This window comes from Drosophila subpulchrella, unplaced genomic scaffold, assembly GCF_014743375.2.
Source record: "Drosophila subpulchrella strain 33 F10 #4 breed RU33 unplaced genomic scaffold, RU_Dsub_v1.1 Primary Assembly Seq132, whole genome shotgun sequence".
NCBI lineage: Eukaryota > Metazoa > Arthropoda > Insecta > Diptera > Drosophilidae > Drosophila > Drosophila subpulchrella.
This window is the reverse complement of record NW_023665475.1, coordinates 52,501-80,000: the sequence shown is the minus strand read 5'-3', so window position 1 is coordinate 80,000 and position 27,500 is coordinate 52,501. Positions and strand designations below refer to the sequence as shown.

General features: G+C 33.3%; 5 non-coding genes across 5 annotated transcripts; all 5 read right to left on the bottom strand.

Annotated features, from left to right (window-relative positions):
* Window positions 1–6,985: 6,985 nt before the first annotated feature.
* Window positions 6,986–10,957, bottom strand: LOC119558748. Its single transcript, XR_005220404.1, has one exon. It is a non-coding gene; the product is annotated as a large subunit ribosomal RNA (ribosomal RNA).
* A 401-nt stretch (window positions 10,958–11,358) lies between these two features.
* On the bottom strand, window positions 11,359–11,537 carry LOC119558752. Its single transcript, XR_005220408.1, has one exon. It is a non-coding gene; the product is annotated as a 5.8S ribosomal RNA (ribosomal RNA).
* Window positions 11,538–12,196: 659 nt separating this feature from the next.
* On the bottom strand, window positions 12,197–14,191 carry LOC119558738. The gene has a single exon (XR_005220395.1). It is a non-coding gene; the product is annotated as a small subunit ribosomal RNA (ribosomal RNA).
* Window positions 14,192–22,583: 8,392 nt separating this feature from the next.
* Window positions 22,584–26,554, bottom strand: LOC119558746. Its single transcript, XR_005220402.1, has one exon. It is a non-coding gene; the product is annotated as a large subunit ribosomal RNA (ribosomal RNA).
* Window positions 26,555–26,955: 401 nt separating this feature from the next.
* On the bottom strand, window positions 26,956–27,134 carry LOC119558751. The gene has a single exon (XR_005220407.1). It is a non-coding gene; the product is annotated as a 5.8S ribosomal RNA (ribosomal RNA).
* Window positions 27,135–27,500: the final 366 nt, after the last annotated feature.

Here is a 27,500-nt window from a genome sequence, read left to right as displayed (position 1 = left end):
ATAGTAGATGGCCGGCCCATTGACCATCCTATAGTAGTTTTTGGACCCAATATCTTTAATTCGGGTATTTTCAATTGTCTTTGCCAATCAACCGTTTGGTACTCTCTCATATAATAAGAGAATACACATATAATTCCATTATATGGATATATCTTCATTATTTTATTTGCTACATCACCCTATAATAGTTTTTGAACCCGTCAACTTCAATTCGGGTATTTTCAATTGTCTTTGCCAACCATTTATATGGTATTCTCTATTATAATAAGAGAATACTAGTGTATATCCATTATATGGATATATCATCTTCATATTATTTGCTACACCACCCTATAGTAGTTTTTGAACCCATCATCTGCAATTCGGGTATTTTCAATTGTCTTTGCCAACCAACTATACGGTATTCTCTCTTATAATAAGAGAATACAAGTATATTTTCATTATATGGATATAATGCCATTTATTTTTCAATATCCATATAATTCATTTAGTTTTGTATGTACAAAACAAGTTTTCTTTATAGTATTGACAAAATCATATGTTTACGCATAACATAAGTTTTGACCAATACGAGGAGGGGCCCGCCAACGACCACCTCCCTATAGTAGTTTTTTACCCCACGCACTACTTGCGTGCCTGTTTACAGTACTAGTGCCAGCTATCACTAGGTTTATATATCAGTGTTTCAGTGATATATGGGTAAATTCTACCATTTATTCTTATGTATATGGCATTTCTATGCCATATTTATACAATCCATTCATATCTTAATGTATATTTATTATATTATACATTATTATGCCTTATAGGTATTATACCTATAAGCCATATCCATACGATTCATTCACTAGTGCCGCCCCTCACTAGGTTTATAATTGTTATATCATTGATATACAATTTATTTCTATATATATGGCATTTATATGCCATATCCATACAATGCATTCACATTTCAATGTATATTTACTTGTTATACATTATTATGCCTTATAGGTATTATACCTATAAGCCATATCCATACGATTCACTTATATAAATATATGTATATTTTTCTATACATAATTTTTTTTTACTTTTGTATGGTTTCTATGCATATCCATAGTTTATATGGATATGCTTGGCGTTCTATATAGTATTGACAAATTCATATGCATAACATAAGTTTTGACCAATACGAGGAGGGGCCCGCCAACGACCACCTCCCTATAGTAGTTTTTTACCCCACGCACTATTGCGTGCCTGTTTACAGTACTAGTGCCAGCTATCACTAGGTTTATATATCGTGTTTCAGTGATATATGGGTAAATTCTACCATTTATTCTTATGTATATGGCATTTCTATGCCATATTTATACAATCCATTCATATCTTAATGTATATTTATTATATTATACATTATTATGCCTTATAGGTATTATACCTATAAGCCATATCCATACGATTCATTCACTAGTGCCGCCCCTCACTAGGTTTATAATTGTTATATCATTGATATACAATTTATTTCTATATATATGGCATTTATATGCCATATCCATACAATGCATTCACATTTCAATGTATATTTACTTGTTATACATTATTATGCCTTATAGGTATTATACCTATAAGCCATATCCATACGATTCACTTATATAAATATATGTATATTTTTTCTATACATAATTTTTTTTTACTTTTGTATGGTTTTCTATGCATATCCATAGTTTATATGGATATGCTTGGCGTTCTATATAGTATTGACAAATTCATATGCATAACATAAGTTTTGACCAATACGAGGAGGGGCCCGCCAACGACCACCTCCCTATAGTAGTTTTTTACCCCACGCACTATTGCGTGCCTGTTTACAGTACTAGTGCCAGCTATCACTAGGTTTATATATCGTGTTTCAGTGATATATGGGTAAATTCTACCATTTATTCTTATGTATATGGCATTTCTATGCCATATTTATACAATCCATTCATATCTTAATGTATATTTATTATATTATACATTATTATGCCTTATAGGTATTATACCTATAAGCCATATCCATACGATTCATTCACTAGTGCCGCCCCTCACTAGGTTTATAATTGTTATATCATTGATATACAATTTATTTCTATATATATGGCATTTATATGCCATATCCATACAATGCATTCACATTTCAATGTATATTTACTTGTTATACATTATTATGCCTTATAGGTATTATACCTATAAGCCATATCCATACGATTCACTTATATAAATATATGTATATTTTTCTATACATAATTTTTTTTTACTTTTGTATGGTTTTCTATGCATATCCATAGTTTATATGGATATGCTTGGCGTTCTATATAGTATTGACAAATTCATATGCATAACATAAGTTTTGACCAATACGAGGAGGGGCCCGCCAACGACCACCTCCCTATAGTAGTTTTTTACCCCACGCACTATTGCGTGCCTGTTTACAGTACTAGTGCCAGCTATCACTAGGTTTATATATCGTGTTTCAGTGATATATGGGTAAATTCTACCATTTATTCTTATGTATATGGCATTTCTATGCCATATTTATACAATCCATTCATATCTTAATGTATATTTATTATATTATACATTATTATGCCTTATAGGTATTATACCTATAAGCCATATCCATACGATTCATTCACTAGTGCCGCCCCTCACTAGGTTTATAATTGTTATATCATTGATATACAATTTATTTCTATATATATGGCATTTATATGCCATATCCATACAATGCATTCACATTTCAATGTATATTTACTTGTTATACATTATTATGCCTTATAGGTATTATACCTATAAGCCATATCCATACGATTCACTTATATAAATATATGTATATTTTTCTATACATAATTTTTTTTTACTTTTGTATGGATTTTCTATGCATATCCATAGTTTATATGGATATGCTTGGCGTTCTATATAGTATTGACAAATTCATATGCATAACATAAGTTTTGACCAATACGAGGAGGGGCCCGCCAACGACCACCTCCCTATAGTAGTTTTTTACCCCACGCACTATTGCGTGCCTGTTTACAGTACTAGTGCCAGCTATCACTAGGTTTATATATCGTGTTTCAGTGATATATGGGTAAATTCTACCATTTATTCTTATGTATATGGCATTTCTATGCCATATTTATACAATCCATTCATATCTTAATGTATATTTATTATATTATACATTATTATGCCTTATAGGTATTATACCTATAAGCCATATCCATACGATTCATTCACTAGTGCCGCCCCTCACTAGGTTTATAATTGTTATATCATTGATATACAATTTATTTCTATATATATGGCATTTATATGCCATATCCATACAATGCATTCACATTTCAATGTATATTTACTTGTTATACATTATTATGCCTTATAGGTATTATACCTATAAGCCATATCCATACGATTCACTTATATAAATATATGTATATTTTTCTATACATAATTTTTTTTTACTTTTGTATGGATTTCTATGCATATCCATAGTTTATATGGATATGCTTGGCGTTCTATATAGTATTGACAAATTCATATGCATAACATAAGTTTTGACCAATACGAGGAGGGGCCCGCCAACGACCACCTCCCTATAGTAGTTTTTTACCCCACGCACTATTGCGTGCCTGTTTACAGTACTAGTGCCAGCTATCACTAGGTTTATATATCGTGTTTCAGTGATATATGGGTAAATTCTACCATTTATTCTTATGTATATGGCATTTCTATGCCATATTTATACAATCCATTCATATCTTAATGTATATTTATTATATTATACATTATTATGCCTTATAGGTATTATACCTATAAGCCATATCCATACGATTCATTCACTAGTGCCGCCCCTCACTAGGTTTATAATTGTTATATCATTGATATACAATTTATTTCTATATATATGGCATTTATATGCCATATCCATACAATGCATTCACATTTCAATGTATATTTACTTGTTATACATTATTATGCCTTATAGGTATTATACCTATAAGCCATATCCATACGATTCACTTATATAAATATATGTATATTTTTCTATACATAATTTTTTTTTACTTTTGTATGGTTTTCTATGCATATCCATAGTTTATATGGATATGCTTGGCGTTCTATATAGTATTGACAAATTCATATGCATAACATAAGTTTTGACCAATACGAGGAGGGGCCCGCCAACGACCACCTCCCTATAGTAGTTTTTTACCCCACGCACTATTGCGTGCCTGTTTACAGTACTAGTGCCAGCTATCACTAGGTTTATATATCGTGTTTCAGTGATATATGGGTAAATTCTACCATTTATTCTTATGTATATGGCATTTCTATGCCATATTTATACAATCCATTCATATCTTAATGTATATTTATTATATTATACATTATTATGCCTTATAGGTATTATACCTATAAGCCATATCCATACGATTCATTCACTAGTGCCGCCCCTCACTAGGTTTATAATTGTTATATCATTGATATACAATTTATTTCTATATATATGGCATTTATATGCCATATCCATACAATGCATTCACATTTCAATGTATATTTACTTGTTATACATTATTATGCCTTATAGGTATTATACCTATAAGCCATATCCATACGATTCACTTATATAAATATATGTATATTTTTCTATACATAATTTTTTTTTACTTTTGTATGGATTTCTATGCATATCCATAGTTTATATGGATATGCTTGGCGTTCTATATAGTATTGACAAATTCATATGCATAACATAAGTTTTGACCAATACGAGGAGGGGCCCGCCAACGACCACCTCCCTATAGTAGTTTTTTACCCCACGCACTATTGCGTGCCTGTTTACAGTACTAGTGCCAGCTATCACTAGGTTTATATATCGTGTTTCAGTGATATATGGGTAAATTCTACCATTTATTCTTATGTATATGGCATTTCTATGCCATATTTATACAATCCATTCATATCTTAATGTATATTTATTATATTATACATTATTATGCCTTATAGGTATTATACCTATAAGCCATATCCATACGATTCATTCACTAGTGCCGCCCCTCACTAGGTTTATAATTGTTATATCATTGATATACAATTTATTTCTATATATATGGCATTTATATGCCATATCCATACAATGCATTCACATTTCAATGTATATTTACTTGTTATACATTATTATGCCTTATAGGTATTATACCTATAAGCCATATCCATACGATTCACTTATATAAATATATGTATATTTTTCTATACATAATTTTTTTTTACTTTTGTATGGATTTCTATGCATATCCATAGTTTATATGGATATGCTTGGCGTTCTATATAGTATTGACAAATTCATATGCATAACATAAGTTTTGACCAATACGAGGAGGGGCCCGCCAACGACCACCTCCCTATAGTAGTTTTTTACCCCACGCACTATTGCGTGCATGTTTACAGTACTAGTGCCAGCTATCATTAGGTTTATATATCGTGTTTCAGTGATATATGGGTAAATTCTACCATTTATTCTTATGTATGTATATGGCATTTCTATGCCATATTTATATAATTCATTCATATCTTAATTTATATTTATTATATTATACATTATTATGCCTTATAGGTATTATACCTATAAGCCATATCCATACGATTCATATACTAGTGCAGCCCCTCACTAGGTTTATATATCTCATTTTAATTATATATTGGTAAATTCTATTATTTATTCTTGTGTATATGGCACTTATATGCCGCCATATCTATAAAAATGCATTTATATTTCAATGTATATTTTCTATATTATACATTATTATGCCTTAAAAAGTTATTATACCTACCATAAGGCGATATCCATACGATTCATTTATATAAAAGATATATGTATAATTTTCTATACATAATTTTTTTTTATGAATATATGGGTTTCCTAAGCATATCCATATAATACATTTAGTTTTATATGGATTAGATTGGTCTTCTTTATTGTATTGCCAAACTCATATTGATAAAATAAGTTTTGAACAATAAGAGGATCAGCCGCCAACCAACCAACCACTGCTACCATTGGAGGAACATATACTTACTTTTTATATGTCCTCTTACTTGAATGGTCCTCTCTTTACTTGAAAATTTCATTACCATAGGAATCTATTTATACATGGAATATGATTTCCACTACTTTTTCGCGTCACTAATAATTAATATGACGATACAGACTTGCTACCATAACATAAGTCTTGAACAATAATAGGAGCAGCCGCCAACCAACCACCAACCAACCAACCACTGCTACCATTGATAGTAATTTTATATGTCCTCTTTAGTTGAATTTCAATACCATAGGAATATTTATACATGGAATATGTTTTGCCACTACTTTTTCGCGTCACTAATAATATGACGATACAGTCTTGCTACCATAACATAAGTTTTGAACAATAAGAGGAGCAGACACACCAACCAACCAACCGCGCTGCTACCATTATATATACTTATATTTATATAAGTCCTCTTTACTTGAATGGCCTCTTTACTTGAATTTCAATACCATAGGAATATTTATTTATACATGGAATATGTTTTGCCACTACTTTTTCGCGTCACTAATAATATGACGATATAGACTTGCTACCATAACATAAGTTTTGAACAATAAGAGGAGCAGACACCAACCAACCAACCGCTGCTACCATTGAATGAACCATATATACAAACTTTTATATATGTCCTCTTTACTTGAATTTTAATACCATAGGAATATTTATACATGGAATATGTTTGCCACTTTATCATCGCGTCACTAATAAGATGACGATACATTTTGTTTGTTCAATATTTACTTATATATTGATGTTTCCAATTTAGGTCTTTTATATTTCTTCTTCCCTACCTTACACACCACAAACAAAGTGGCGTGCGATGCTGCAAGCAAGCATAATGATTATGCCCGCTTGCAACATCTTTATTATCGAATCATCAAGCAAAGGATAAGCTTCAGTGGATCGCAGTATGGCAGCTGCTCAACCACTTACAACACCTTGCCTGTTACAAAAGTCGTTTACAATTGATTCTAGGCTTTGTCATTGTATTAAATAATGCTTTTATATGTAACTAGCGCGGCATCAGGTGATCAAAGATCCTCCCAATTTACTATGTTACAAATTACATTGGCATCACATCCATTGTCGTTTATAAAGTAAATTATAAACTTTAAATGGTTTAGAAGCCATACAATGCAAATTGCCCCTTATTTATCATTGCAGTCCAGCACGGATACGACCTTAGAGGCGTTCAGGCATAATCCAACGGACGTAGCGTCATACCACTGTTCGCTCGAACAAGTATTGTGCCATTGGTCCGTACCTGCGGTTCCTCTCGTACTACGCAGGAATGCTGTCGCAACAACGTTTTGTCATTAGTAGGGTAAAACTAACCTGTCTCACGACGGTCTAAACCCAGCTCACGTTCCCTTGCATGGGTGAACAATCCAACGCTTGGTGAATTTTGCTTCACAATGATAGGAAGAGCCGACATCGAAGGATCAAAAAGCGACGTCGCTATGAACGCTTGGCCGCCACAAGCCAGTTATCCCTATGGTAACTTTTCTGACACCTCTTGTTAAAAACTCTTTAAACCAAAAGGATCGATAGGCCGAGCTTTTGCTGTCCCTGTGTGTACTGAACACCGAGATCAAGTCAGCATTTGCCCTTTTGCTCTATGTGTGGTTTCTGTCCGCACTGAGCTGGCCTTGGGACACCTCCGTTATTATTTGAGAGATGTACCGCCCCAGTCAAACTCCCTACCTGGCAATGTCCTTGAATTGGATCATACCTGAGTAATTGGAGTTATACCAAATTTTCAAATCAAAAATACATAAATGCACCGTTTTATTAAAGAATTTGTTTGCGATTATATAACAAACTCGTGATACTTTGATCAAGAAGCTTGCATCAAAACCCAATACCATAAGATATAATAAATATATCCGTATAATGGCTAGGAAATGATACACGTTCCATTTAATCAAGTAAGTAAGGAAACAATAAGAGTAGTGGTATTTCATTGGCGATACCAAACCGAAGTCTAATATCTCCCACTTATTCTACACCTCTTATGTCTCCTTACACTGCCAGATTAGAGTCAAGCTCAAAAGGGTCTTCTTTCCCCGCTAATTATTCCAAGCCCGTTCCCTTGGCTGTGGTTTCGCTAGATAGTAGATAGGGACAGTAGGAATCTCGTTAATCCATTCATGCGCGTCACTAATTAGATGACGAGGCATTTGGCTACCTTAAGAGAGTCATAGTTACTCCCGCCGTTGACCCGCGCTTACTTGAATTTCTTCACTTTGACATTCAGAGCACTGGGCAGAAATCACATTGTGTCAACACCCGCTAGGGCCATCACAATGCTTTGTTTTAATTAGACAGTCGGATTCCCCAAGTCCGTGCCAGTTCTGAATTGATTGTTAATTGATAATCGTTATAATTAATAAGAACTAATTGGTTTAACCCAATTAGTATTCTTAAAAATTTTAGCAAGAAAGTTCCACAATTGGCTACGTAACTAAACTATCCGGGGAACAAGTGACCAACATAAATGCCAGACACTCTATTTACCCAGAACGAGCACATAAACCATGTTATTGTTTCCCAATCAAGCCCGACTATCTCAATCTTCAGAGCCAATCCTTATCCCGAAGTTACGGATCTAATTTGCCGACTTCCCTTACCTACATTATTCTATCGACTAGAGACTCTTCACCTTGGAGACCAGCTGCGGATATTGGTACGGCCTGTTGAGAAGTTTGCGTGTCCCCACCATAAATTTTCAAGGTCCGAGGAGAAAATATCGACACAACAGTATATGTCATGCTCTTCTAGCCCATCTACCATATCTCTCTGCGAAAGACTTCCATGGTAGTACGGCTATAAAACAGAAAAGAAAACTCTTCCGATATCTCTCGACGGCTTCTTTATGGTCGTTCCTGTTGCCAGGATGAGCACGAGGCCCATATTTAATAACAAACGGATACTCAACAGGTTACGGAATTGGAACCGTATTCCCTTTCGTTCAAAATTATTCAAGTATATTAATTAGCTTGATTTATATAATATAATTATATTTGTATGGCATTTGTGTTTTACTTGAAAATTTTCGGCTTTCGCCTTGAACTTAGGACCGACTAACTCGTGATCAACCACTGTTCACACGAAACCCTTCTCCACTTCAGTCCTCCAAGGTCTCATTCGATTATTTGCTACTACCACCAAGATCTGTACCAATGGCAGCTCCATGCAGGCTTACGCCAAACACTTCTACGCATACCATTGTACCTTCCTACTCACTAAAGTTTCAAAATTTATATCACAAGTAATATAAATCATCTACTTTAGCGGTAATGTATAGGTATACAACTTAAGCGCCATCCATTTTAAGGGCTAGTTGCTTCGGCAGGTGAGTTGTTACACACTCCTTAGCGGATTTCGACTTCCATGATCACCGTCCTGCTGTTTTAAGCAACCAACGCCTTTCATGGTATCTGCATGAGTTGTTAATTTGGGCACCGTAACATTACGTTTGGTTCATCCCACAGCGCCAGTTCTGCTTACCAAAAGTGGCCCACTGGGCACATTATATCATAACCTTGAACTTCATATCAAGAAAGTTAAGGTTCTTACCCATTTAAAGTTTGAGAATAGGTTAAGATCGTTTCGACCCTAAGGCCTCTAATCATTCGCTTTACCAGATAAGATTATTTTATATAACATTAAAATGCACCAGCTATCCTGAGGGAAACTTCGGAAGGAACCAGCTACTAGATGGTTCGATTGGTCTTTCGCCCCTATACTCAATTCTGACAATCGATTTGCACGTCAGAACTGTTTCGGTCTTCCATCAGGGTTTCCCCTGACTTCAACCTGATCAAGTATAGTTCACCATCTTTCGGGTCACAGCATATATGCTCAAGGTACGTTCCAGTTAGAGGCATAAATAATATAAATATCATTATACATAACTATATAGAACGCCCCGGGATTGTGTTAATTAGCTATAAATAGTTAAAAAACTAATCCCATTATTAGTCAAGTTAATTACGCTATTAGGTTTATATCCCAATAACTTGCACATATGTTAGACTCCTTGGTCCGTGTTTCAAGACGGGTCCCGAAGGTATCCTGAATCTTTCGCATTGTTAATCATACAAGTGCATATAATAAACACAAAAATCAATGATAATTATGCCATTATATAATTCCGAAAAATTAACGCACTGTATTCATATAAATCTATCAGCACTTTATCAAATTAATAACATTTATTCTGTGTTAAAATGCAAGCAAATTAATTTGAATAAACTATAAGTTATATTTTATGATAAATTTTGTATGCTAATAGATTACAATGTCCTTATATGGAAAAAAATGCACACTATTATCATAATATTGTTTAAATATTACAATTTTAATGATGAATTTTCCATAACGGATATTCAGGTTCATCGGGCTTAACCTCTAAGCAGTTTCACGTACTGTTTAACTCTCTATTCAGAGTTCTTTTCAACTTTCCCTCACGGTACTTGTTTACTATCGGTCTCATGGTTATATTTAGTTTTAGATGGAGTTTACCACCCACTTAGTGCTGCACTATCAAGCAACACGACTCTTTGGAAACATCATCTAGTAATCATTAACGTTATACGGGCCTGGCACCCTCTATGGGTAAATGGCCTCATTTAAGAAGGACTTAAATCGTTAATTTCTCATACTAGAATATTGACGCTCCATACACTGCATCTCACATTTGCCATATAGACAAAGTGACTTAGTGCTGAACTGATTTCTTTTCGCTCGCCGCTACTAAGAAAATCCTGGTTAGTTTCTTTTCCTCCCCTAATTAATATGCTTAAATTCAGGGGGTAGTCCCATATGAGTTGAGGTTGTGTATAACTTTTTTTGCAATTAATTCTTTATATATAATGATAAAACATTTTATTAAATTCGTTATATATTTTATATATTTGTATGGCATTTGTTTGGTCTAACGAATCAACGAAGAATAATAATATTGTCAACGGCTTTCTATTTACTAATCTTTAATAAGAGACAATTCTAGATAAATTTTTTATGCTAGACATTTCTCAGTATTATTTGATTGAAAAAGAAAATATTTCTCTTCGTTTTTCACATTCAAATTATTTACTAATGTGAGATAATGTTTTTCATATATTTGTTAATATTATGAATAATATAATAATTAAATTATTATTATCCAATAATATACCATATGCTTATAAAATTTCATTATAAAATTTATATAAACAACTTAATTAGCATAGTCTTACAACCCTCAACCATATGTAGTCCAAGCAGCACTATAAAATTAATTAAAGTACATAACAGCATGGACTGCGATATGCGTTCAAAATGTCGATGTTCATGTGTCCTGCAGTTCACACGATGACGCACAGTTTGCTGCGTTCTTCATCGACCCATGAGCCGAGTGATCCACCGCTTAGAGTTTTATATATTGGTTTGGTAATTTTGTCATATATGTTTTTATTGAAAGAAATTAAAAATACACCATTTTACTGGCATATATCAATTCCTTCAATAAATTGATTTTTATACCTAAAACGAATGCTGCGAAATGTCTTAGTTTCATATAACCAATAATATATCAAGTATTTTTTAAATGGCATTTACGGTATTAATACTTTTTTTTAGCGATATATATTGAAATTTATATAAAACATTAACCTGTAATAATCAGGTACAACATTGTACATTTTAGGTTGTTGCATTATCCAATGTATGCGCATAACTGAGATGAACAATACATATCGCAACGCGTGTATATTATGGTCCATATACACACAGTGTTTTATTAATTAATTGCATTTAATATACAATATAATAATAATATTAAATAAATTTAATAATTTCGATTTGCTTGTTCGAATTTGTTATTTGTTTGCTTTTGCTTATTTATTTATCTCTTATTTAATGCAATAATATATTTATTATTACAATTATTATTTCGATTTGCTTGTTCGAAATTTTATATTTGATCTATAAAAGATCATATTTTTGGCAATTTATATTTTATTTGTATTACTATAATATATTATATTATTATAATAAAAACAAATTTTTTTATTAACGGTAAGGATATTAAACAATAATGATCCTTCCGCAGGTTCACCTACGGAAACCTTGTTACGACTTTTACTTCCTCTAAATAATCAAGTTCGGTCAACTTTTGCGAAACAACCGTAACACACAAGGCGTCACAGTGATCACGTCCGGAGACCTCACTAAATAATTCAATCGGTAGTAGCGACGGGCGGTGTGTACAAAGGGCAGGGACGTAATCAATGCGAGTTAATGACTCACACTTACTGGGAATTCCAAGTTCATGTGAACAGTTTCAGTTCACAATCCCAAGCATGAAAGTGGTTCAGCGGTTTACCCGGACCTCTCGGTCTAGGAAATACACGTTGATACTTTCATTGTAGCGCGCGTGCAGCCCAGGACATCTAAGGGCATCACAGACCTGTTATTGCTCAATCTCATTATTGCTAGACGCAATTTGTCCATTTAAGAAGCTAGTGTCCTTATAATGGGACAAACCAACAGGTACGGCTCCACTTATATAAACACATTCAAACACAATAAACATTTTACTGCCACCATGAATGAAGGCTATATAAGCTTCAACACCATAATCCTGAAGATATCTATTTAATATATTTGAGTCTCGTTCGTTATCGGAATTAACCAGACAAATCACTCCACGAACTAAGAACGGCCATGCACCACCACCCATAGATTCGAGAAAGAGCTATCAATCTGTCTTACACACTTATGTTCGGACCTGGTAAGTTTTCCCGTGTTGAGTCAAATTAAGCCGCAGGCTCCACTCCTGGTGGTGCCCTTCCGTCAATTCCTTTAAGTTTCAGCTTTGCAACCATACTTCCCCCGGAGCCCAAAAGCTTTGGTTTCCCGGGAAGCGACTGAGAGAGCCATAAAAGTAGCTACACCCAATTGCTAGCTGGCATCGTTTATGGTTAGAACTAGGGCGGTATCTGATCGCCTTCGAACCTCTAACTTTCGTTCTTGATTAATGAAAACATCTTTGGCAAATGCTTTCGCTTAAGTTAGTCTTACGACGGTCCAAGAATTTCACCTCTCGCGTCGTAATACTAATGCCCCCAAACTGCTTCTATTAATCATTACCTCTTGATCTGAAAACCAATGAAAGCAGAACAGAGGTCTTATTTCATTATCCCATGCACAGAATATTCAGGCATTTGAAGCCTGCTTTAAGCACTCTAATTTGTTCAAAGTAATTGTACCGGCCCACAATAACACTCGTTTAAGAGCACTAATGCAGGTTTTTAAATAGGAGGAACATATGAAAAAATACAAGTATCTAAGCACATGTAAGAACTCCACCGGTAATACGCTTACATACATAAAGGTATAGTACTAACCACAATTGTAAGTTGTACTACCCGTATGAAGCACAAGTTCAACTACGAACGTTTTAACCGCAACAACTTTAATATACGCTATTGGAGCTGGAATTACCGCGGCTGCTGGCACCAGACTTGCCCTCCAATTGGTCCTTGTTAAAGGATTTAAAGTGTACTCATTCCAATTACAGGGCCTCGGATATGAGTCCTGTATTGTTATTTTTCGTCACTACCTCCCCGAGCTGGGAGTGGGTAATTTACGCGCCTGCTGCCTTCCTTAGATGTGGTAGCCGTTTCTCAGGCTCCCTCTCCGGAATCGAACCCTGATTCCCCGTTACCCGTTGCAACCATGGTAGTCCTAGATACTACCATCAAAAGTTGATAGGGCAGACATTTGAAAGATCTGTCGTCGGTACAAGACCATACGATCTGCATGTTATCTAGAGTTCAACCAATATAACGATCTTGCGATCGCTTGGTTTTAGCCTAATAAAAGCACATGTCCCATAAGGTTCATGTTTTAATTGCATGTATTAGCTCTAGAATTACCACAGTTATCCAAGTAACTGTTAACGATCTAAGGAACCATAACTGATATAATGAGCCTTTTGCGGTTTCACTTTTAATTCGTGTGTACTTAGACATGCATGGCTTAATCTTTGAGACAAGCATATAACTACTGGCAGGATCAACCAGAATAATGTTTTTATTCATATTTCATTCATATTTTTGAATAGAAATTAGCAATATAAATTTTATAGATTGTTTTCTATCGAATACGGCCATTTTATATAGCATTCGTATACGTTTGTTGTTTTCACAATATATACTTGTTCCGCCACTAATAATAACAAGTTTTTTAATTATTGATGTTAAAAACACAATATTTTTTTTCGTAATACGTAATAATTTTCTTTATATTTGCATATTTCATTCTAAAATATCTTTTTTGTTCGACATACGTCATTATTGTATCCACACATGTACAATTTTTGTTTAACCAATATAAAATATTGAATTAAATCATTTGTATTTTGATGATAAATTTAAAATTTATCTGTATATATTCATATAAGACTCTTTGGTAATATATAATATAAAACCGAGCGCATATATGATATGTACGTTAGAAAAAATAATATATATATATATTATTTTCTTTTAATATAGGGACACCTCTTTTAATTTATCCCCGCAGGGAATTATCACATAACTCAGTATGTGATAATGGCAGACCAATATACATATATATCAAGATTATCAATACAAAATATATATCATTATTAGCCTGCCTCAATTGTAATTATTTATTTGGATTAACGATAAAGTTCGGAAACAATTTGTTATTCTATGTATAATAGAAACCTTGGCCTTTGTTTCAACATTATTATCTTTGGGCTTAAAATATTAACCGTGGAGCCAAGTCTCATATTCATAAATGAATAAAGAAACAAATTTGACGGATTAATATCTTCTCTACCGACAGACAGTATTTTGTCACGTCAATAGTAGATGGCCGGCCCATTGACCATCCTATAGTAGTTTTTGGACCCAATATCTTTAATTCGGGTATTTTCAATTGTCTTTGCCAATCAACCGTTTGGTACTCTCTCATATAATAAGAGAATACACATATAATTCCATTATATGGATATATCTTCATTATTTTATTTGCTACATCACCCTATAATAGTTTTTGAACCCGTCAACTTCAATTCGGGTATTTTCAATTGTCTTTGCCAACCATTTATATGGTATTCTCTATTATAATAAGAGAATACTAGTGTATATCCATTATATGGATATATCATCTTCATATTATTTGCTACACCACCCTATAGTAGTTTTTGAACCCATCATCTGCAATTCGGGTATTTTCAATTGTCTTTGCCAACCAACTATACGGTATTCTCTCTTATAATAAGAGAATACAAGTATATTTTCATTATATGGATATAATGCCATTTATTTTTCAATATCCATATAATTCATTTAGTTTTGTATGTACAAAACAAGTTTTCTTTATAGTATTGACAAAATCATATGTTTACGCATAACATAAGTTTTGACCAATACGAGGAGGGGCCCGCCAACGACCACCTCCCTATAGTAGTTTTTTACCCCACGCACTACTGCGTGCCTGTTTACAGTACTAGTGCCAGCTATCACTAGGTTTATATATCATGTTTCAGTGATATATGGGTAAATTCTACCATTTATTCTTATGTATATGGCATTTCTATGCCATATTTATACAATCCATTCATATCTTAATGTATATTTATTATATTATACATTATTATGCCTTATAGGTATTATACCTATAAGCCATATCCATACGATTCATTCACTAGTGCCGCCCCTCACTAGGTTTATAATTGTTATATCATTGATATACAATTTATTTCTATATATATGGCATTTATATGCCATATCCATACAATGCATTCACATTTCAATGTATATTTACTTGTTATACATTATTATGCCTTATAGGTATTATACCTATAAGCCATATCCATACGATTCACTTATATAAATATATGTATATTTTTCTATACATAATTTTTTTTTATTTTTGTATGGATTTCTATGCATATCCATAGTTTATATGGATATGCTTGGCGTTCTATATAGTATTGACAAATTCATATGCATAACATAAGTTTTGACCAATACGAGGAGGGGCCCGCCAACGACCACCTCCCTATAGTAGTTTTTTACCCCACGCACTATTGCGTGCCTGTTTACAGTACTAGTGCCAGCTATCACTAGGTTTATATATCGTGTTTCAGTGATATATGGGTAAATTCTACCATTTATTCTTATGTATATGGCATTTCTATGCCATATTTATACAATCCATTCATATCTTAATGTATATTTATTATATTATACATTATTATGCCTTATAGGTATTATACCTATAAGCCATATCCATACGATTCATTCACTAGTGCCGCCCCTCACTAGGTTTATAATTGTTATATCATTGATATACAATTTATTTCTATATATATGGCATTTATATGCCATATCCATACAATGCATTCACATTTCAATGTATATTTACTTGTTATACATTATTATGCCTTATAGGTATTATACCTATAAGCCATATCCATACGATTCACTTATATAAATATATGTATATTTTTTTCTATACATAATTTTTTTTTACTTTTGTATGGATTTTCTATGCATATCCATAGTTTATATGGATATGCTTGGCGTTCTATATAGTATTGACAAATTCATATGCATAACATAAGTTTTGACCAATACGAGGAGGGGCCCGCCAACGACCACCTCCCTATAGTAGTTTTTTACCCCACGCACTATTGCGTGCCTGTTTACAGTACTAGTGCCAGCTATCACTAGGTTTATATATCGTGTTTCAGTGATATATGGGTAAATTCTACCATTTATTCTTATGTATATGGCATTTCTATGCCATATTTATACAATCCATTCATATCTTAATGTATATTTATTATATTATACATTATTATGCCTTATAGGTATTATACCTATAAGCCATATCCATACGATTCATTCACTAGTGCCGCCCCTCACTAGGTTTATAATTGTTATATCATTGATATACAATTTATTTCTATATATATGGCATTTATATGCCATATCCATACAATGCATTCACATTTCAATGTATATTTACTTGTTATACATTATTATGCCTTATAGGTATTATACCTATAAGCCATATCCATACGATTCACTTATATAAATATATGTATATTTTTCTATACATAATTTTTTTTTACTTTTGTATGGTTTTCTATGCATATCCATAGTTTATATGGATATGCTTGGCGTTCTATATAGTATTGACAAATTCATATGCATAACATAAGTTTTGACCAATACGAGGAGGGGCCCGCCAACGACCACCTCCCTATAGTAGTTTTTTACCCCACGCACTATTGCGTGCCTGTTTACAGTACTAGTGCCAGCTATCACTAGGTTTATATATCGTGTTTCAGTGATATATGGGTAAATTCTACCATTTATTCTTATGTATATGGCATTTCTATGCCATATTTATACAATCCATTCATATCTTAATGTATATTTATTATATTATACATTATTATGCCTTATAGGTATTATACCTATAAGCCATATCCATACGATTCATTCACTAGTGCCGCCCCTCACTAGGTTTATAATTGTTATATCATTGATATACAATTTATTTCTATATATATGGCATTTATATGCCATATCCATACAATGCATTCACATTTCAATGTATATTTACTTGTTATACATTATTATGCCTTATAGGTATTATACCTATAAGCCATATCCATACGATTCACTTATATAAATATATGTATATTTTTCTATACATAATTTTTTTTTACTTTTGTATGGTTTTCTATGCATATCCATAGTTTATATGGATATGCTTGGCGTTCTATATAGTATTGACAAATTCATATGCATAACATAAGTTTTGACCAATACGAGGAGGGGCCCGCCAACGACCACCTCCCTATAGTAGTTTTTTACCCCACGCACTATTGCGTGCCTGTTTACAGTACTAGTGCCAGCTATCACTAGGTTTATATATCGTGTTTCAGTGATATATGGGTAAATTCTACCATTTATTCTTATGTATATGGCATTTCTATGCCATATTTATACAATCCATTCATATCTTAATGTATATTTATTATATTATACATTATTATGCCTTATAGGTATTATACCTATAAGCCATATCCATACGATTCATTCACTAGTGCCGCCCCTCACTAGGTTTATAATTGTTATATCATTGATATACAATTTATTTCTATATATATGGCATTTATATGCCATATCCATACAATGCATTCACATTTCAATGTATATTTACTTGTTATACATTATTATGCCTTATAGGTATTATACCTATAAGCCATATCCATACGATTCACTTATATAAATATATGTATATTTTTCTATACATAATTTTTTTTTACTTTTGTATGGATTTCTATGCATATCCATAGTTTATATGGATATGCTTGGCGTTCTATATAGTATTGACAAATTCATATGCATAACATAAGTTTTGACCAATACGAGGAGGGGCCCGCCAACGACCACCTCCCTATAGTAGTTTTTTACCCCACGCACTATTGCGTGCCTGTTTACAGTACTAGTGCCAGCTATCACTAGGTTTATATATCGTGTTTCAGTGATATATGGGTAAATTCTACCATTTATTCTTATGTATATGGCATTTCTATGCCATATTTATACAATCCATTCATATCTTAATGTATATTTATTATATTATACATTATTATGCCTTATAGGTATTATACCTATAAGCCATATCCATACGATTCATTCACTAGTGCCGCCCCTCACTAGGTTTATAATTGTTATATCATTGATATACAATTTATTTCTATATATATGGCATTTATATGCCATATCCATACAATGCATTCACATTTCAATGTATATTTACTTGTTATACATTATTATGCCTTATAGGTATTATACCTATAAGCCATATCCATACGATTCACTTATATAAATATATGTATATTTTTCTATACATAATTTTTTTTTACTTTTGTATGGTTTTCTATGCATATCCATAGTTTATATGGATATGCTTGGCGTTCTATATAGTATTGACAAATTCATATGCATAACATAAGTTTTGACCAATACGAGGAGGGGCCCGCCAACGACCACCTCCCTATAGTAGTTTTTTACCCCACGCACTATTGCGTGCCTGTTTACAGTACTAGTGCCAGCTATCACTAGGTTTATATATCGTGTTTCAGTGATATATGGGTAAATTCTACCATTTATTCTTATGTATATGGCATTTCTATGCCATATTTATACAATCCATTCATATCTTAATGTATATTTATTATATTATACATTATTATGCCTTATAGGTATTATACCTATAAGCCATATCCATACGATTCATTCACTAGTGCCGCCCCTCACTAGGTTTATAATTGTTATATCATTGATATACAATTTATTTCTATATATATGGCATTTATATGCCATATCCATACAATGCATTCACATTTCAATGTATATTTACTTGTTATACATTATTATGCCTTATAGGTATTATACCTATAAGCCATATCCATACGATTCACTTATATAAATATATGTATATTTTTCTATACATAATTTTTTTTTACTTTTGTATGGTTTTCTATGCATATCCATAGTTTATATGGATATGCTTGGCGTTCTATATAGTATTGACAAATTCATATGCATAACATAAGTTTTGACCAATACGAGGAGGGGCCCGCCAACGACCACCTCCCTATAGTAGTTTTTTACCCCACGCACTATTGCGTGCCTGTTTACAGTACTAGTGCCAGCTATCACTAGGTTTATATATCGTGTTTCAGTGATATATGGGTAAATTCTACCATTTATTCTTATGTATATGGCATTTCTATGCCATATTTATACAATCCATTCATATCTTAATGTATATTTATTATATTATACATTATTATGCCTTATAGGTATTATACCTATAAGCCATATCCATACGATTCATTCACTAGTGCCGCCCCTCACTAGGTTTATAATTGTTATATCATTGATATACAATTTATTTCTATATATATGGCATTTATATGCCATATCCATACAATGCATTCACATTTCAATGTATATTACTTGTTATACATTATTATGCCTTATAGGTATTATACCTATAAGCCATATCCATACGATTCACTTATATAAATATATGTATATTTTTCTATACATAATTTTTTTTACTTTTGTATGGATTTCTATGCATATCCATAGTTTATATGGATATGCTTGGCGTTCTATATAGTATTGACAAATTCATATGCATAACATAAGTTTTGACCAATACGAGGAGGGGCCCGCCAACGACCACCTCCCTATAGTAGTTTTTTACCCCACGCACTATTGCGTGCCTGTTTACAGTACTAGTGCCAGCTATCACTAGGTTTATATATCGTGTTTCAGTGATATATGGGTAAATTCTACCATTTATTCTTATGTATATGGCATTTCTATGCCATATTTATACAATCCATTCATATCTTAATGTATATTTATTATATTATACATTATTATGCCTTATAGGTATTATACCTATAAGCCATATCCATACGATTCATTCACTAGTGCCGCCCCTCACTAGGTTTATAATTGTTATATCATTGATATACAATTTATTTCTATATATATGGCATTTATATGCCATATCCATACAATGCATTCACATTTCAATGTATATTTACTTGTTATACATTATTATGCCTTATAGGTATTATACCTATAAGCCATATCCATACGATTCACTTATATAAATATATGTATATTTTTCTATACATAATTTTTTTTTACTTTTGTATGGATTTCTATGCATATCCATAGTTTATATGGATATGCTTGGCGTTCTATATAGTATTGACAAATTCATATGCATAACATAAGTTTTGACCAATACGAGGAGGGGCCCGCCAACGACCACCTCCCTATAGTAGTTTTTTACCCCACGCACTATTGCGTGCATGTTTACAGTACTAGTGCCAGCTATCATTAGGTTTATATATCGTGTTTCAGTGATATATGGGTAAATTCTACCATTTATTCTTATGTATGTATATGGCATTTCTATGCCATATTTATATAATTCATTCATATCTTAATTTATATTTATTATATTATACATTATTATGCCTTATAGGTATTATACCTATAAGCCATATCCATACGATTCATATACTAGTGCAGCCCCTCACTAGGTTTATATATCTCATTTTAATTATATATTGGTAAATTCTATTATTTATTCTTGTGTATATGGCACTTATATGCCGCCATATCTATAAAAATGCATTTATATTTCAATGTATATTTTCTATATTATACATTATTATGCCTTAAAAAGTTATTATACCTACCATAAGGCGATATCCATACGATTCATTTATATAAAAGATATATGTATAATTTTCTATACATAATTTTTTTTTATGAATATATGGGTTTCCTAAGCATATCCATATAATACATTTAGTTTTATATGGATTAGATTGGTCTTCTTTATTGTATTGCCAAACTCATATTGATAAAATAAGTTTTGAACAATAAGAGGATCAGCCGCCAACCAACCAACCACTGCTACCATTGGAGGAACATATACTTACTTTTTATATGTCCTCTTACTTGAATGGTCCTCTCTTTACTTGAAAATTTCATTACCATAGGAATCTATTTATACATGGAATATGATTTCCACTACTTTTTCGCGTCACTAATAATTAATATGACGATACAGACTTGCTACCATAACATAAGTCTTGAACAATAATAGGAGCAGCCGCCAACCAACCACCAACCAACCAACCACTGCTACCATTGATAGTAATTTTATATGTCCTCTTTAGTTGAATTTCAATACCATAGGAATATTTATACATGGAATATGTTTTGCCACTACTTTTTCGCGTCACTAATAATATGACGATACAGTCTTGCTACCATAACATAAGTTTTGAACAATAAGAGGAGCAGACACACCAACCAACCAACCGCGCTGCTACCATTATATATACTTATATTTATATAAGTCCTCTTTACTTGAATGGCCTCTTTACTTGAATTTCAATACCATAGGAATATTTATTTATACATGGAATATGTTTTGCCACTACTTTTTCGCGTCACTAATAATATGACGATATAGACTTGCTACCATAACATAAGTTTTGAACAATAAGAGGAGCAGACACCAACCAACCAACCGCTGCTACCATTGAATGAACCATATATACAAACTTTTATATATGTCCTCTTTACTTGAATTTTAATACCATAGGAATATTTATACATGGAATATGTTTGCCACTTTATCATCGCGTCACTAATAAGATGACGATACATTTTGTTTGTTCAATATTTACTTATATATTGATGTTTCCAATTTAGGTCTTTTATATTTCTTCTTCCCTACCTTACACACCACAAACAAAGTGGCGTGCGATGCTGCAAGCAAGCATAATGATTATGCCCGCTTGCAACATCTTTATTATCGAATCATCAAGCAAAGGATAAGCTTCAGTGGATCGCAGTATGGCAGCTGCTCAACCACTTACAACACCTTGCCTGTTACAAAAGTCGTTTACAATTGATTCTAGGCTTTGTCATTGTATTAAATAATGCTTTTATATGTAACTAGCGCGGCATCAGGTGATCAAAGATCCTCCCAATTTACTATGTTACAAATTACATTGGCATCACATCCATTGTCGTTTATAAAGTAAATTATAAACTTTAAATGGTTTAGAAGCCATACAATGCAAATTGCCCCTTATTTATCATTGCAGTCCAGCACGGATACGACCTTAGAGGCGTTCAGGCATAATCCAACGGACGTAGCGTCATACCACTGTTCGCTCGAACAAGTATTGTGCCATTGGTCCGTACCTGCGGTTCCTCTCGTACTACGCAGGAATGCTGTCGCAACAACGTTTTGTCATTAGTAGGGTAAAACTAACCTGTCTCACGACGGTCTAAACCCAGCTCACGTTCCCTTGCATGGGTGAACAATCCAACGCTTGGTGAATTTTGCTTCACAATGATAGGAAGAGCCGACATCGAAGGATCAAAAAGCGACGTCGCTATGAACGCTTGGCCGCCACAAGCCAGTTATCCCTATGGTAACTTTTCTGACACCTCTTGTTAAAAACTCTTTAAACCAAAAGGATCGATAGGCCGAGCTTTTGCTGTCCCTGTGTGTACTGAACACCGAGATCAAGTCAGCATTTGCCCTTTTGCTCTATGTGTGGTTTCTGTCCGCACTGAGCTGGCCTTGGGACACCTCCGTTATTATTTGAGAGATGTACCGCCCCAGTCAAACTCCCTACCTGGCAATGTCCTTGAATTGGATCATACCTGAGTAATTGGAGTTATACCAAATTTTCAAATCAAAAATACATAAATGCACCGTTTTATTAAAGAATTTGTTTGCGATTATATAACAAACTCGTGATACTTTGATCAAGAAGCTTGCATCAAAACCCAATACCATAAGATATAATAAATATATCCGTATAATGGCTAGGAAATGATACACGTTCCATTTAATCAAGTAAGTAAGGAAACAATAAGAGTAGTGGTATTTCATTGGCGATACCAAACCGAAGTCTAATATCTCCCACTTATTCTACACCTCTTATGTCTCCTTACACTGCCAGATTAGAGTCAAGCTCAAAAGGGTCTTCTTTCCCCGCTAATTATTCCAAGCCCGTTCCCTTGGCTGTGGTTTCGCTAGATAGTAGATAGGGACAGTAGGAATCTCGTTAATCCATTCATGCGCGTCACTAATTAGATGACGAGGCATTTGGCTACCTTAAGAGAGTCATAGTTACTCCCGCCGTTGACCCGCGCTTACTTGAATTTCTTCACTTTGACATTCAGAGCACTGGGCAGAAATCACATTGTGTCAACACCCGCTAGGGCCATCACAATGCTTTGTTTTAATTAGACAGTCGGATTCCCCAAGTCCGTGCCAGTTCTGAATTGATTGTTAATTGATAATCGTTATAATTAATAAGAACTAATTGGTTTAACCCAATTAGTATTCTTAAAAATTTTAGCAAGAAAGTTCCACAATTGGCTACGTAACTAAACTATCCGGGGAACAAGTGACCAACATAAATGCCAGACACTCTATTTACCCAGAACGAGCACATAAACCATGTTATTGTTTCCCAATCAAGCCCGACTATCTCAATCTTCAGAGCCAATCCTTATCCCGAAGTTACGGATCTAATTTGCCGACTTCCCTTACCTACATTATTCTATCGACTAGAGACTCTTCACCTTGGAGACCAGCTGCGGATATTGGTACGGCCTGTTGAGAAGTTTGCGTGTCCCCACCATAAATTTTCAAGGTCCGAGGAGAAAATATCGACACAACAGTATATGTCATGCTCTTCTAGCCCATCTACCATATCTCTCTGCGAAAGACTTCCATGGTAGTACGGCTATAAAACAGAAAAGAAAACTCTTCCGATATCTCTCGACGGCTTCTTTATGGTCGTTCCTGTTGCCAGGATGAGCACGAGGCCCATATTTAATAACAAACGGATACTCAACAGGTTACGGAATTGGAACCGTATTCCCTTTCGTTCAAAATTATTCAAGTATATTAATTAGCTTGATTTATATAATATAATTATATTTGTATGGCATTTGTGTTTTACTTGAAAATTTTCGGCTTTCGCCTTGAACTTAGGACCGACTAACTCGTGATCAACCACTGTTCACACGAAACCCTTCTCCACTTCAGTCCTCCAAGGTCTCATTCGATTATTTGCTACTACCACCAAGATCTGTACCAATGGCAGCTCCATGCAGGCTTACGCCAAACACTTCTACGCATACCATTGTACCTTCCTACTCACTAAAGTTTCAAAATTTATATCACAAGTAATATAAATCATCTACTTTAGCGGTAATGTATAGGTATACAACTTAAGCGCCATCCATTTTAAGGGCTAGTTGCTTCGGCAGGTGAGTTGTTACACACTCCTTAGCGGATTTCGACTTCCATGATCACCGTCCTGCTGTTTTAAGCAACCAACGCCTTTCATGGTATCTGCATGAGTTGTTAATTTGGGCACCGTAACATTACGTTTGGTTCATCCCACAGCGCCAGTTCTGCTTACCAAAAGTGGCCCACTGGGCACATTATATCATAACCTTGAACTTCATATCAAGAAAGTTAAGGTTCTTACCCATTTAAAGTTTGAGAATAGGTTAAGATCGTTTCGACCCTAAGGCCTCTAATCATTCGCTTTACCAGATAAGATTATTTTATATAACATTAAAATGCACCAGCTATCCTGAGGGAAACTTCGGAAGGAACCAGCTACTAGATGGTTCGATTGGTCTTTCGCCCCTATACTCAATTCTGACAATCGATTTGCACGTCAGAACTGTTTCGGTCTTCCATCAGGGTTTCCCCTGACTTCAACCTGATCAAGTATAGTTCACCATCTTTCGGGTCACAGCATATATGCTCAAGGTACGTTCCAGTTAGAGGCATAAATAATATAAATATCATTATACATAACTATATAGAACGCCCCGGGATTGTGTTAATTAGCTATAAATAGTTAAAAAACTAATCCCATTATTAGTCAAGTTAATTACGCTATTAGGTTTATATCCCAATAACTTGCACATATGTTAGACTCCTTGGTCCGTGTTTCAAGACGGGTCCCGAAGGTATCCTGAATCTTTCGCATTGTTAATCATACAAGTGCATATAATAAACACAAAAATCAATGATAATTATGCCATTATATAATTCCGAAAAATTAACGCACTGTATTCATATAAATCTATCAGCACTTTATCAAATTAATAACATTTATTCTGTGTTAAAATGCAAGCAAATTAATTTGAATAAACTATAAGTTATATTTTATGATAAATTTTGTATGCTAATAGATTACAATGTCCTTATATGGAAAAAATGCACACTATTATCATAATATTGTTTAAATATTACAATTTTAATGATGAATTTTCCATAACGGATATTCAGGTTCATCGGGCTTAACCTCTAAGCAGTTTCACGTACTGTTTAACTCTCTATTCAGAGTTCTTTTCAACTTTCCCTCACGGTACTTGTTTACTATCGGTCTCATGGTTATATTTAGTTTTAGATGGAGTTTACCACCCACTTAGTGCTGCACTATCAAGCAACACGACTCTTTGGAAACATCATCTAGTAATCATTAACGTTATACGGGCCTGGCACCCTCTATGGGTAAATGGCCTCATTTAAGAAGGACTTAAATCGTTAATTTCTCATACTAGAATATTGACGCTCCATACACTGCATCTCACATTTGCCATATAGACAAAGTGACTTAGTGCTGAACTGATTTCTTTTCGCTCGCCGCTACTAAGAAAATCCTGGTTAGTTTCTTTTCCTCCCCTAATTAATATGCTTAAATTCAGGGGGTAGTCCCATATGAGTTGAGGTTGTGTATAACTTTTTTTGCAATTAATTCTTTATATATAATGATAAAACATTTTATTAAATTCGTTATATATTTTATATATTTGTATGGCATTTGTTTGGTCTAACGAATCAACGAAGAATAATAATATTGTCAACGGCTTTCTATTTACTAATCTTTAATAAGAGACAATTCTAGATAAATTTTTTATGCTAGACATTTCTCAGTATTATTTGATTGAAAAAGAAAATATTTCTCTTCGTTTTTCACATTCAAATTATTTACTAATGTGAGATAATGTTTTTCATATATTTGTTAATATTATGAATAATATAATAATTAAATTATTATTATCCAATAATATACCATATGCTTATAAAATTTCATTATAAAATTTATATAAACAACTTAATTAGCATAGTCTTACAACCCTCAACCATATGTAGTCCAAGCAGCACTATAAAATTAATTAAAGTACATAACAGCATGGACTGCGATATGCGTTCAAAATGTCGATGTTCATGTGTCCTGCAGTTCACACGATGACGCACAGTTTGCTGCGTTCTTCATCGACCCATGAGCCGAGTGATCCACCGCTTAGAGTTTTATATATTGGTTTGGTAATTTTGTCATATATGTTTTTATTGAAAGAAATTAAAAATACACCATTTTACTGGCATATATCAATTCCTTCAATAAATTGATTTTTATACCTAAAACGAATGCTGCGAAATGTCTTAGTTTCATATAACCAATAATATATCAAGTATTTTTTAAATGGCATTTACGGTATTAATACTTTTTTTTAGCGATATATATTGAAATTTATATAAAACATTAACCTGTAATAATCAGGTACAACATTGTACATTTTAGGTTGTTGCATTATCCAATGTATGCGCATAACTGAGATGAACAATACATATCGCAACGCGTGTATATTATGGTCCATATACACACAGTGTTTTATT